This window comes from Phyllobates terribilis, unplaced genomic scaffold (assembly GCF_046119375.1).
Source record: "Phyllobates terribilis strain yellow unplaced genomic scaffold, ASM4611937v1 Scaffold_4__5_contigs__length_816908805, whole genome shotgun sequence".
NCBI lineage: Eukaryota > Metazoa > Chordata > Amphibia > Anura > Dendrobatidae > Phyllobates > Phyllobates terribilis.
Window position 1 is genome coordinate 675,266,297 of NW_027362764.1, and position 14,150 is coordinate 675,280,446.

The 14,150-nt window shown below is 46.9% G+C and overlaps 1 non-coding gene and 3 pseudogenes across 1 annotated transcript; all 4 read left to right on the plus strand.

The window, feature by feature from the left end:
* Window positions 1-5,218: 5,218 nt before the first annotated feature.
* Window positions 5,219-5,338, plus strand: LOC141269774 (5S ribosomal RNA; annotated as a pseudogene).
* Window positions 5,339-6,271: 933 nt separating this feature from the next.
* LOC141270429 (5S ribosomal RNA) lies at window positions 6,272-6,390 on the plus strand. The gene has a single exon (XR_012321665.1). It is a non-coding gene; the product is annotated as a 5S ribosomal RNA (ribosomal RNA).
* Window positions 6,391-7,011: 621 nt separating this feature from the next.
* On the plus strand, window positions 7,012-7,131 carry LOC141268341 (5S ribosomal RNA; annotated as a pseudogene).
* Window positions 7,132-8,229: 1,098 nt separating this feature from the next.
* LOC141269270 (5S ribosomal RNA) lies at window positions 8,230-8,349 on the plus strand (annotated as a pseudogene).
* Window positions 8,350-14,150: the final 5,801 nt, after the last annotated feature.

Here is a 14,150-nt window from a genome sequence, read left to right on the forward strand (position 1 = left end):
AGCGGAAACCGCAGAGCGGCAAACAAAGCAGAGCAGGGGGGACAGGGCTCTGTTCACACGGAACAGACAGGAAGAGAAAGGCAGAGCCAGATACCCACAGGGTACTTGCAGTGAAGTAGCGAGTGGATCACAAACTCACAAACGGGAGTACAGAGACAACAAGCAGGAGTTAGGTACGAGTTCAGACTCTGCAGAAAAAGGAAGGGAACGGACATAGAGGCAAAACAGGTAAAGGATAGGAGAGAGTTCAGACTGGAACTGAGTGTACGGAGGAGACCGACACTGCAGCGGGATACAGGAGCGGGTCTGGGAATACGGCCCCCAGAGAGGCGGGACGAACAGGCAAGGAGCGTGTTCAGACAGGACAGACAAGATACAGGAGCGGGTCTAGGTAATCGGCCCCTAGAAGGCGGGAGGAACAGGCTAGGAGCGTGTTCAGACAGGACTGGAAATACAGCCTCCAGGAGAGGCAGCAGGCAAGAGTACACAGACAGGACTCAGTTCAGACACGGGAACTGATACCGCAAGGCAGGAGACATAGACAGGACTCAGTTCAGACACGGGAACTGATACCGCAAGGCAGGAGACATAGACAGGACTCAGTTCAGACACGGGAACTGATACCGCAAGGCAGGAGACAAAGAACGGGACCTGGCACCTTCAGAGTGCAAGCACACACTGAATGAAACACTATGCTCAGGCAGGGATAGATGGGAGCAGCTGAGCTATATACCAGGTGACAGACAGCAATAGGCTGAGGACGCACAAGGGGTGTGACCCACAGCAGGTACAAAAAGCAGGAAGTGATCGGGCGCCGCCCTTAAGCAGCAGAAACAGACACAAACAGACAGCATGGAGGGAAGCCAGAGAGACATTCTGGACAGGAGATCAAGTGCGCGCTCTTGCACAGTGGGAGATGGACCACTATGCAAGGACGCCGCCAGGTATGTTACAGTACCCCCCCCTTACGCCCCCTCTTCTTCAGGCCTGCCAGAATCTCCCGCAGGGAATTTGAGGGCCAATTCTTCCCTTCGAAGAGATCACTTCCACTGTCCACCGGAAAAACTGGTCTCCTCTGGGTAGCTAGGATGCTACCTCCCATCCAGCCACCCTTAGCAACAGACGAAATGGGTGGAGTACCAGGAACAGCACACAAGGAAGTCTCACTCCACATACTTTCAGGTGGCATCCCAGAGGGTACAGGAGACAACTGGAAGTCCTCCACCGGGTTGGAGGGGGACAGAGACTTGGGGGTAATCTCTGCTTCGAGGTACATCTTGTCAAGCTCACAGGAAGAAATAGACGGGTTATCAGGTACAGGATGAGGAAAAGTCACTGCCTCTTTGTTATCTGGTGGTACCCCGGAGGATTCAGGAAACAACTGGAGGTCCTCCGCCGGGTCAGAAGAGTGCAGAGGCTCAGAGAAAACATCTGCTTCAGAGTACACAAGGTCGGACTCACTGGACGAAGCAGGCGAGGTATCGGGTACCGAGTATAGGAAAGTCTCTGTCCATTCACCACCAGGTGGCACCCCGAAGGGTTCTGGAGACAACTGGCGGTCCTCCGCCTGGTCAGAGGGGTGTAGAGACTTACGGGTAACCTCTGCTTCAGAGTACACTAGGTCGGACTCACTGGACGAAGCAAGCGAGGTATCAGATCCAGGATATAGGAAAGTCTCTGTCCATTCACCACCAGGTGGCACCCCGAATGGTTCTGGAGACAACTGGAGGTCCTCCGCCTGGTCAGAGGGGTGTAGAGACTCATGGTTAACCTCTGCTTCGGAGTACACTAGGTTGGACTCACTGGACGAAGCGAGCAAGGTATCAGGTACAGAGTATAGGAGAGTCTCTGTCCTTTCGCTACCAGGTAGCACCCCGAAGGGTTCAGGAGACAACTGGAGGTCCTCCGCCTGGTCGGAGGGGTGTAGAGACTCGGGGGTAACTACCACTTTGGGGTACCCATTGTCAGGCTCACAGGACGAAGCGGACAAAGTATCGAGTACCGGGTGTAGAGAAGTCTCTCTCCATTTGTTATCGAGTGGTATCCCGGAGGATTCAGGAGGCAACAGGGGGACCTCCACCAGGTAGTAGAGGTGCACAGACTCTGAGGTAACCACAGCTTTGGAGCATCCTTGGACATGCACACCGGTTAAAGTGGGTGAAGCATCTGATGCCTGGTGCAGGAAGTTCTCCTGTGTGGAGTCTGGATGGGCAGAAGTCTCTTCGGGCAGGAGAACTGGTGCACTACCCACGCACATTACCCGTTGGGGCTTCTCCGGGATACAGGGAGATGAAGCTTCAGTAGGGACTTCAAGGTTGGGGTCAGGAGGTCTCAGGGAGGACAGACCCTGGCGTGACGGCTTGCCTCTACGTCTAGCACGTCTGGACTGCCTCTTGAGGTTGGGAGAAGTATTCCGGAAAGCATAGTCACCCTGTGAGGATTCTGGGTGGGCAGTAGTCTCATTGGGCTGGAGGACTATTGCGCTACCCACACACATTACCCATCGGGGCTGCTCCGGGATATTGGGAAGTGAAGCTTCAGCAGGGGCTTCAGGGTTAGGGTCCTCGAAGACCACACGAAAGGCCACCAGGAAGGCCTGCAGGTCAAGGACAACAGGATCCCATGCTTCCCATAGGGGGGTGACCCATTTCAAGGCATCACCCGCTAGGTAGTCAATCATAAAGGCCACTTTAGCCCAATCGGAAGGAAAATAGAGAGGGTAGGCCTTAAAGTGTAGCATGCATTGCTCCACAAATGCACGACACTGTCTTGGAACCCCATAGTAACGTGGCGGATCCGCAGGAACGAGAGCTGATAGATCCATCTGGACGGTGCGTAATTCGCCTGGAACTCAGCTAAGGGAAAAAAAAATGTATCTATTTATTTTTAATGCATGTATTCACTAGAAAACGTCTCAGAGAGCGAAGGCCGTGGGGCTCAACGGGAACCATGGCCTGAGCATGCTGTTATGCACACGCCCGGACTGACTGGCGTGTGCGGGAGTAGTCGTTCCACTGGACCATGAACCGGAGAGTGCCTAGAGGGGCGTGACTAAGTATCTGGCCGATCCGACCAAGGTGGCACGACGGCATACGACGCCAGTGCACCAAGGAGAAACCGGGCAGAGGGACCAGGTGCTACTCCAGGTCAAACTCCGGACACGGGGGTTGACCCACACAGGGATTACTGGAACAGGCAGGTTAGGCTGGCACAGACTGGTGGATATAAGCGAACACGGCAGGTATGCAGACGGGTGGATACAGGCGAGTATGCAGGCGGGGAGGTACTGGCCGAAAGGATGGGCTGGAGCACAGAGAGGACAAGACCCAGTACAGACTGGGTCACAGAAACAGAACCGCAGATGCAGTAGCCAAACACAGCAGAGAGGGAATGCCCGAAGCGGTGGGCAAGAGCAGAGCAGGACGGGAATGCCGGAGCAGCGAGCGCAAGCAGAGCAGGACAGGACTGCCGGAGCAGCGAGCAGATGCAGAGCAGGACGGGACTGCCGGAGCAGCGAGCAGAAGCAGAGCAGGACAGGACTGCCGGAGCAGCGAGCAGATGCAGAGCAGAAACCGCAGGAGCGGCAAGCAAGGCAAGAGCAGAGTGGAAACCGCAAGAGCGGCAAGCTAAGCAGGAGCAGAGCGGAAACCGCAGAGCGGTAAACAAGGCAGGAGCAGAGCGGAAACCGCAGAACGGTAAACAAGACAGGAGCAGAGCGGAAACCGCAGAGCGGTAAACAAGGCAGGAGCAGAGCGGAAACCGCAGAGCGGCTAAGTAGGCAGGAGCAGAGCGGAAACCGCAGAGCAGCAAACAAGGCAGGAGCAGAGCGGAAACCGCAGAGCAGTAAACAAGGCAGGAGCAGAGCGGAAACCGCAGAGCGGCTAAGTAGGCAGGAACAGAGCGGAAACCGCAGGAGCGGCTAAGTAGGCAGGAGCAGAGCGGAAACCGCAGAGCGGCAAACAAGGCAGGAGCAGAGCAGAAACCGCAGGAGCGGAAAGCAAGGCAAGAGCAGGGCAGAAACCGCAAGAGCGGCAAGTGAAGAAGGAGCAGAGCGGAAACCGTAGAGCGGTAAACAAGGCAGGAGCAGAGCGGAAACCGCAGAGCGGTAAACAAGGAAGGAGCAGAGCGGAAACCGCAGAGCGGTAAACAAGGCAGGAGCAGAACGGAAACCGCAGAGCGGCAAACAAAGCAGAGCAGGGGGGACAGGGCTCTGTTCACACGGAACAGACAGGAAGAGAAAGGCAAAGCCAGATACCCACAGGGTACTTGCAGTGAAGTAGCGAGTGGACCACAAACTCACAAACGGGAGTACAGAGACAACAAGCAGGAGTTAGGTACGAGTTCAGACTCTGCAGAAACAGGAAGGGAACGGACATAGAGGCAAAACAGGTAAAGGATAGGAGAGAGTTCAGACTGGAACTGAGTGTACGGAGGAGACCGACACTGCAGCAGGATACAGGAGCGGGTCTGGGAATACGGCCCCCAGAGAGGCGGGACGAACAGTCAAGGAGCGTGTTCAGACAGGACAGACAAGATACAGGAGCGGGTCTAGGTAATCGGCCCCTAGAAGGCGGGAGGAACAGGTTAGGAGCGTGTTCAGACAGGACTGGAAATACAGCCTCCAGGAGAGGCAGCAGGCAAGAGTACACAGACAGGACTCAGTTCAGACACGGGAACTTATACCGCAAGGCAGGAGACATAGACAGGACTCAGTTCAGACACGGGAACTGATACCGAAAGGCAGGAGACAAAGACAGGACTCAGTTCAGACACGGGAACTGATACCGCAAGGCAGGAAACATAGACAGGACTCAGTTCAGACACGGGAACTGATACCACAAGGCAGGAGACAAAGAACGGGACCTGGCACCTTCAGAGTGCAAGCACACACTGAATGAAACACTATGCTCAGGCAGGGATAGATGGAAGCAGCTGAGCTATATACCAGGTGACAGACAGCAATAGGCTGAGGACGCACAAGGGGTGTGACCCACAGCAGGTACAAAAAGCAGGAAGTGATCGGGCGCCGCCCTTAAGCAGCAGAAACAGACACAAACAAACAGCATGGAGGGAAGCCAGAGAGACATTCTGGACAGGAGATCAAGTGCGTGCTCTTGCACAGTGGGAGATGGACCACTATGCAAGGACGCCGCCAGGTATGTTACACTCGCCACCAAGTGATCCTGAGAAAGGCTGGCCGGGCGATGGATCAAGCAGCGTCTACTGGCAATACCACCTTGGATACGCCCATTCTCGTCTGATCTCGAAAGCAAAGCAGGGCTGGGCTCAGACAGTACTTGGATGGGAGACCTCCTGGGAACACCGGGTGCCGTAGACCATTTTGATAACGTTTTGCCCTACTGCCCAGCTCGGCTAGCATGGAACGGCGCCTTGCCGGACACCGACCTTAAGTAACTTAGATGATGGAAGCCCCAAGGCCTCTGAGCCGGTTGGCAGCTATGTACGCTACCCCGCCGCCTTCACGCAGGCCTGACACCGAGTTCCTTGTCACGGCTAGGAGTGCTTATTGACTCCGCAGCTCGGCGTGTGGAAATGATGGCATTAAAAGCACCCGGGCCCGTGAAGGGGCCAGGCTTTCAGCAGGTGCCCAGGGAAGGTTTTGGATGCCGGCCGCCTAGCGAGGGCCAGCAGAAGTAACATGTATCTCTGCAAAGAAGCTTGTGTAACCAAGCCAGACGGCTGACAAAGAGCTAACCTCAGGGCAAGGAAGGTGCGGAAGGAATTGGGGAGGGGGGGGTGATTCCTGATAGGGCCCTGAAATCATAAAACAGGCAGGAGAGTCTGACGCATGGTGACGGAGAGGTTGTAGGGGCAGATAGGGGGTGTTGTCACGTGCGAGCACGTGTGCATGCTGGCTTGTGTGTGAGAGTGCGCTTCCTAGGTGTGGCGCGCTGCAGACAGTCAAAGGGATTGTTCCCTTTCATTAAAAGTTAATCCCCGGCTGCAGGCTATTAGAAAGCAACTAACCGCGCTCTACTCAACCCTACCCGGGTCTACCGGTGAGTCTCGCCTCTGCTCCCGGCCTGTGGCATTGGCCGTGAAGCTGACGTTCCGTCGACAGCGCTGCAGCCGATCAGTGAGATCAGCGGCTCTGAGTGGGGCGTTGTGTCTACAAGACCTTTTAAGGAAGCCAGCAAATAAATTGAAGAGAAGGGAAAGCACAAAAGGACCTGGTCTTGCTGAGCACTGGAAAGGGCAGCCGGCAGCCAGACGTCAAAGTAGAAAAGCAGCAAGTGAGAGACTTGTCTCTGCCTATGGCCACACCACCCTGAACACGCCTGATCTTGTCTGATCTCAGAAGCTAAGCAGGGTTGGGCCTGGTTAGTACTTGGATGGGAGACCACCTAGGAATACCAGGTGCTGTAGGCTTTTGCTTTTTCCTTCCTTCCACCAGCAGGGGGCACTCTCTTCTATGTCTTTTTTCCATTCCCTTTCACAAGTGCACACATTCATTCTCTTTTCTTTTTTTCATTTGCTTTCTCTCTTGCGCTATTTCATCTCTGCAAAATACCAGCATCCTTCTGATCACCGTGGGCCTCCAGCATTGTTGCTTCTTTACTTTTAATACTAGGCTCCTTTTCACCAGGACCAGCGTCTCCCGCGTGGCTGGAGGCAACCACCGGTAACCCCAAGCAGAAGACCTTTGCAGGCAACACGACCCTCCCCCCTGAAGAGCAGCTCAAAGTCACTGGCAACCATCTCACCCTCTTCCTTCAATCACCCCAGGACGTCTCGCTCAGCCCCCAAGTTACAGGTCCAGCTTGCTCTTTCTGTCACATTACCGCGATGAAGGGTTTAGCCTGCAGGAGACCCTGCGCCGAGACATTTTTGAAGACACCTGATGCGGCGGGTGAATCACTGCTAAATAAACCACACCTGTAGGGACCTCACAGCCTTTGTATGGACCCTTCGGAGCCCGCCCCATCACGGCCAGATTGGTCGCCACCAAGCGATCCTGAGAAAGGCTGGCCGGGTGTTGGATCAAGCAGCGTCTACTGGCCATACCACCTTGGATACGCCTGATCTCGTCTGATCTCGGAAGCAAAGCATGGCTGGGCTCGGACAGTTCTTGGATGGGATACCTCCTGGGAATATCAGGTGCTGTAGACCATTTTGATGACGTTTTGCCCTACTGCCCAGCTCGGCTAGCACGGAACGGCGACTTACCGGACACCGACCTTAAGTAACTTAGATGATGGAAGCCCCAAGGCCTCTGAGCCAGTTGGCAGCTAAGTACGCTACCCCGCCGCCTTCAGGCAGGCCTGACACCGAGCTCCTTGCCACGGCTAGGAGTGCTTATTGACTCCGCAGCTCGTCGTGTGGAAATGACTACGTTAAAAGCACCCGGTGCCGTGAAGGAGCCAGGCTTTCAGCAGGTGCCCAGGGAAGGCTTTGGATGCCGGCCGCCTAGCGAGGGCCAGCAGAAGTAACATGTTTCTCTGCAAAGAAGCTTGTGTAACCAAGCCAGACGGCTGACAAAGAGCAAACCTCAGTTCAAGGAAGGCAAGGAAGGTGTGGAAGGAATTGGGGTGGGGTGGGGGGGGGGGGTGATTCCTGCTAGGGCCCTGAAATCATAAAACAGGCAGGAGAGTCTGACGCATGGTGACGGAGAGGTTGTAGGGGCAGATAGGGGGTGTTGTCACGTGCGAGCACGTGTGCATGCTGGCTTGTGTGTGAGAGTGCGCATCCTAGGTGTGGCGCACTGCAGACAGTCAAAGGGATTGTTCCCTTTCATCCTTCTGATCACCGTGGGCCTCCAGCATTGTTGCTTCTTTACTTTTAATACTAGGCTCCTTTTCACCAGGACCAGCGTCTCCCGGGTGGCTGGAGGCAAGCACCGGTAACCCCAAGCAGAAGACCTTTGCAGGCAACACGACCCTCCCCCCTGAAGAGCAGCTCAAAGTCACTGGCAACCATCTCACCCTCTTCCTTCATTCACCCCAGGACGTCTCGCTCCACCACCAAGTTACGGGTCCAGCTTGCTCTTTCTGTCACATTACCGCGATGAAGGGTTTAGCCTGCAGGAGACCCTGCGCCGAGCCATTTTTGAAGACACCTGATGCGGCGGGTGAATCACTGCTAAACAAACCACACCTGTAGGGACGGCACAGCCTTTGCATGGACCCTTCGGAGCCCGCCCCGTCACGGCCAGATTGCTCGCCATCAAGCGATTCTGGGAAAGGCTGGCCGGGCGATGGAACGAGCAGCGTCTACTGTCCATACCACCTTGGATACGCCCGATTTCGTCTGATCTCGGAAGCAAAGCAGGGCTGGGTTCAGACAGTACTTGAATGGGAGACCATCTGGGAAGACCGGGTGCTGTAGACCATTTTGATGACGTTTTGCCCTACTGCCCAGCTCGGCTAGCATGGAACGGCGCCTTGCCGGACACCGACCTTAAGTAACTTAGATGATGGAAGCCCCAAGGCCTCTGAGCCAGTTGGCAGCTAAGTACGCTACCCCGCCGCCCTTCACGCAGGCCTGACACCGAGCTCCTTACCACGGCTAGGAGTGCTTATTGACTCCGCAGCTCGCCGTGTGGAAATGATGGCGTTAAAAGCACGCTGGGCAGTGAAGGGGCCAGACTTTCAGCAGGTGCCCAGGGAAGGCTTTGGATGCAGGCCATCTAGCGAGAGCCAGCAGAAATAACATGTTTCTCTGCAAAGAAGCTTGTGTAACCAAGCCAGACGGCTGCCAAAGAGCAAACCTCAGTGCAAGGAAGGCAAGGAAGGTAAGGAAGGTGCGGAAGGAATTGGGGAGGGGGGGGGTGATTCCTGCTAGGGCCCTGAAATCATAAAACAGGCAGGAGAGTCTGACGCATGGTGACGGAGAGGTTGTAGGGGCAGATAGGGGGTGTTGTCACGTGCGAGCACGTGTGCATGCTGGCTTGTGTGTGAGAGTGCGCTTCCTAGGTGTGGCGCGCTGCAGACAGTCAAAGGGATTGTTCCCTTTCATTAAAAGTTAATCCCCGACTGCAGTCTATTAGAAAGCAACTAACCGCGCTCTACTCACCCTACCCGGGTCTACCGGTGAGTCTCGCCTTTGCTCCCGGCCTGTGGCATTGGCCGTGAATCTGACGTTCCGTCGATAGCGCTGCAGCCGATCAGTGAGCTCAGCGGCTCTGAGTGGGGCGTTGTGCCTACAAGACCTTTTAAGGAAGCCAGCAAAAAAATTGAAGAGAAGGGAAAGCACAAAATGACCTGGTCTTGCTGAGCACTGGAAAGGGCAGCCGGCAGCCGGCAGCCAGACGTCAAAGTAGAAAAGCTGCAAGTGAGAGGCTTGTCTCTGCCTATGGCCACACCACCCTGAACACGCCCGATCTCATCTGATCTCGGAAGCTAAGCAAGGTCAGGCCTGGTTAGTACTCAGATGGGAGGCTGTACAATAATACTCTTCCATATTTTTCTACTGCGGACTTCTCAAAGTATCAATATCACGATATTCTTATAAAAAAATGTATCTATTTATTCTTGGATTGTCCATTAAAAAGAATCATATTGCAGCAGGTACATACAATAATTAGTTATAAAGTAATTGTCCATTTGTCCATAATTAGCTTAATTGTTGAGATTCACCCATCTTTCCTTGGATCCTGGCTGGTAAATCATGTATTTGTCCAGCATGTGTCCAGGCCTACATGTCATCTGCTTCTCAGCATGAAGATTCTGTGTCTTGTGGGGTGGGCAGAGCAAGAGAGCCCCCCCTTTCTGTACCATGGGCTTTTATAGCCAGTCGTATGGCACACCTGTTCTACATATGGTAGTGAACCAAAAATACACACACAACTAGTGCCTGTCAACTAGACACGATGGCTGAGGCATAGAACTCAGAAAAATGATTATCGATTAACATTCCAAATGAATTTCCATAATTAACCATTTAACATTTCCCCCTTTTTGAGAATAAAAGGACTTTAACTGAAATTTCTCAAAAGAAGATACATTCATCAATCATTTTTTCTTTCCTTCTTCCTTGGCAATATCATTAAATTTCCATAATAATAATAATAGTAATAATAGTATCAATATCGGATTATTGTTATATAATGATGTGAATTCATGTTATGGTAAGCCGCGACTAATATTCATTTAATATGTATAATTATACTTCCCTATATCTAAATTGAAGCAATCGCGGGTTCAATCGTCATCATCTGATTTCATCGGGTCGTCGTCTCGTCTTCTTCTTGGTTCTTTTATGACACAGTCTTTAGATGAAAACTCCTTTGAAATAAATTACAGCATGTAGATATTGTACAGTCCATAATTGTGTTCATTATTGTTCAGTCCATAAACTGTACTCTTTATTAGAAAGATCATGTGTGTCAGTTGATAAGAAAACAAAGTCCATGGATGAAATGTAGCTTTAATATCTGTGCAGTGTCACCTGGACTTATGTTGGATCGTCTTTGGAATCTTCCGTGTGTCCGCACTGGTCTCGTGTCACTTTTGGAACAGATGTGACGTCTTTGGTCAGTAAAGCAAGGGTTAACTTGACACTTTCCTGCTTTATATAGCACCATAACCAGTACTCAGTCCTTTATATACAGCACACATATGCCAGGTATTACCTGTTCACCAGCTTTCATTGAAGCGTTGCAGGTGATAAGAAACCACTGGAACGTGATGAAACTTGAACACAACACAGTACATATAGGATCATCGTCCTCTGCCGTCCTGGTGATCAGTGGTGTGAATTGTATTGTATGTAATGGACACAGTCTATTATAACACTCAGCATTCACACCTGTTACCTTCTGAGACGTCCGGATATCAGTTGCTTCTTCTTGTAACTTTTGAGAATCTCTTTGATTTATAAAAATTAAAAGTCTTTATTAAGATAGAATTCATAATTGCGATGTCTTGATTGAAGTCTTCATTCCCTAATCTGATACCAAATCTGGCAGTTTTTCCTAACCTATAATATCACAGCGTACCATAGCAATCAGTAATATCCATCTAATTATTATCAAAATATTAAAATAAATTATGTTTGGAATAATAAACAATAATAGATAATAATTCATTATCAATCAAGTTCTCCATATGATAGAACATTTTTATGTCATAGGTGTAATTACCTTTTCCAACCCATAGGTGTCAGTGTATTTTGAAAAAACAAGTTTTTATATCTTTATTAAACCAATAATATCAAAGAATGTATACTCCTGAACCAAAATTAATAAATATATGAATGTATGAATGAATGAATGAATGAATAAATGAATGAATGAATTGTTGTGTTTACTCAGAAAATGTAAACATTTTTTTCCTTAGCAATATATATTTAATGAAGCAATACTCTTGTATTAGACATTACTTTATTAAATATTAATGTGTTTTCTCAATTGAGATATTGAACTGAAATAAAATCAAATGAGAATTAAAAAATGAAAAAATAGAAAAATAAGAAGCATAAAGTAAGAATAAAATTTTAAAAATGAAAAATAAAATTAAGAGTAAAAATAAGAATAAAAATAAAAATAAGGCCTTTAAATTTTAATGACAAATGCAGAGTAATTATATTCTCCATAAAAAATACCCTTATATCTCCATTATCTGGATGATTTCATATTTGTCATAACCTTGTACCACCAAAAAATATTAAATTATGCAACTTTGCATGTAATACCCTTCTTAATTATACCATAGTACCTTATTATTTCTTCTTTATTAAATGTGTGTAAAATAAGTATTGATCAAAAGTGATTATGTAATCAGGATCAAAAACACATTTTTCCCCTTAATACAAAAAATATTATTTTATAAAATTTATGTATATATCAGAACCCAATTAAAAATAATTATTCTTCTAGAAATATTGTGCATAAATTTCATATCGATGAGTAGCATAGATTTGACTAAAGAGAGGTGTGTACGTATTTAGGTAACCATTAAAAATAATATTATAGTTATTCAAGAATATTATCATGTGGAAAATTATTCTAAATATAAATTTGCTTTGTAAACCATTTTGATGTGTGGTTGCCCTTATCCACTATTAGTTAAATCAAGAAATAATAATTATTAAAGAAATATAGAAATATATATATGATATATATGTAGATAATACCAAATTATGTATTATAATTTCCTCAGAATTAAATATATTTTTGTACCTTCACATTAAGAAACATTTTTTTTTTAAACATACAAACATACGAGGCCTCTGTCACATCAATCACACTTAGCAGCTGCTGATTTACTCATCTGTCACCTTCACTCTGACATTCACAGATCTGTTCAACTCAAACATTCCACATATGAAGTTTTATATATATATATATATATATATATATATATTTAACCCCAAATTGTTGTATCCCAATTTATTAATGCGCATTGCCATATCAATTGAATATCTTTATATTTCTTTGAATATTCCCCAAGTACATATTATATAATATGAGAGTAAGTCACTGGAATTTCAGACACTTGAAAAAGCTCTTGTCTTAGATTCTTTTTTCACTGGCTGCCCGGTCTTAAGTTACATCAGTTGAAAATAGAATGAATGGGATCCTATACTATTAGCTCAATGTTCAAAGGCCGCAGCTGTCACACGTCATGCTGTAAAGCTACTTTAATTTGCACGAACACTTCATGCACAGAAAATATTAGGAACACAAAAGAATTAATAAGTATTACATATATATTATAGTTCAACTAGATATATTGTTATTATTTTAAAATGTTATACACATAAAATCATGCAATTTTTTCACTTCCTGTGTGAATAAAGAAATAAATCCATTTTAGAGTTCTTTGATCAAATCCTGCTTTGGAATGAAAACTCTAAGGAAATATAAGAAAATAAAATTAAATATCAAATTCATACAGAAACAGAATTATTTAAATATCTTATACATATATTGGTTGGTTCTAATGTAATTCAAAATATTGCTACTTAAATTTATATATATGAAGTTCTAATTTATTAATTAATATATATATATATTTTATAAACGTATATATAAATACAATTATACGCAATCTCTACTTAGACAAGTGTATATATATATATATATATATATATATATATATATATATGAACTATTAGAAACTATGTAACTACAACTTTACTGTATGAGATTATAAATAAATATTTAGACATTGTATTACATTTTGATACAACATTATAATTACAGTTTTTCCTTAGCCACTCCCTAAACCAAATCTTCTGTCTCTCTCAAATATCTCCAGGAACGCCCTATTTAGGAAAGACATTTTTTAATCCTTCAAAACCTCAGAGAACTGCCTGTTCTTCTGTCCACATTCCATGACGTCACAGTGAGTTGGTCGTCTCACCTGTCTCTGTCCATCAGTTTCAGCCATTTTCCTTTTTAAAGAATCACATTTCTGACTGAGAATTAACTCATTCTGTGGAGAGATGGATCTTTGCACTGGCTGATATGGCTTATAACATATATGAAATCTTCTGCGTATTTGATAGAGTTCACTATGGGCATGACTCAGTCTAGGAGAGTTTGATATTGGCTTTTGGTAAGATTTTACCTTTCCTGGTTTTATAAATTTAGCTTGATTTATTTTCTTTTCACGATTCTCATGTTTTCTAACAAAATCCAGCATCTGCGCACATTCAAATAATTAATTTTTTTGTGATGCCATAACTTGGGAAACTGAATTTAGGAATTTGAATTTTTGTACAAAAGTTGTTATCATATTTTGTACTTTTCCATTTTTGATGAGAGCTTTGTACAACCGTTCAAATATGGACATGAATGTATATGTACATTCCTTCCTACCAATCCTTAGTTTCTGCAGATCTTCTATGTTGGGAAAATCCTTTGTGACACAATAAATCAAATATCTTAATCTGTCCGAATCATTTTCCCATCGATTAGGAGAGTCATTTTCACAGGGCATTAAATGTAAACGTCTGGACAATGTCACAGGAATCCATATTTTAAATAATTGATTCCTCTCCTCATTGGATAAATCAAACTTATCAGAGAAGCTCTCAAATGTCTCTGAATTTCTACAGGCATGGATTTTGACATCATATTTTGGCATGATTTTGTATAATTTCAGCAAATTTTTCCTCATTTTAATTTGGAGTTGAGCCTGGGTAATTCCAGAATTCTCTGATATTTTTAGTGGCTCTTGTACGTC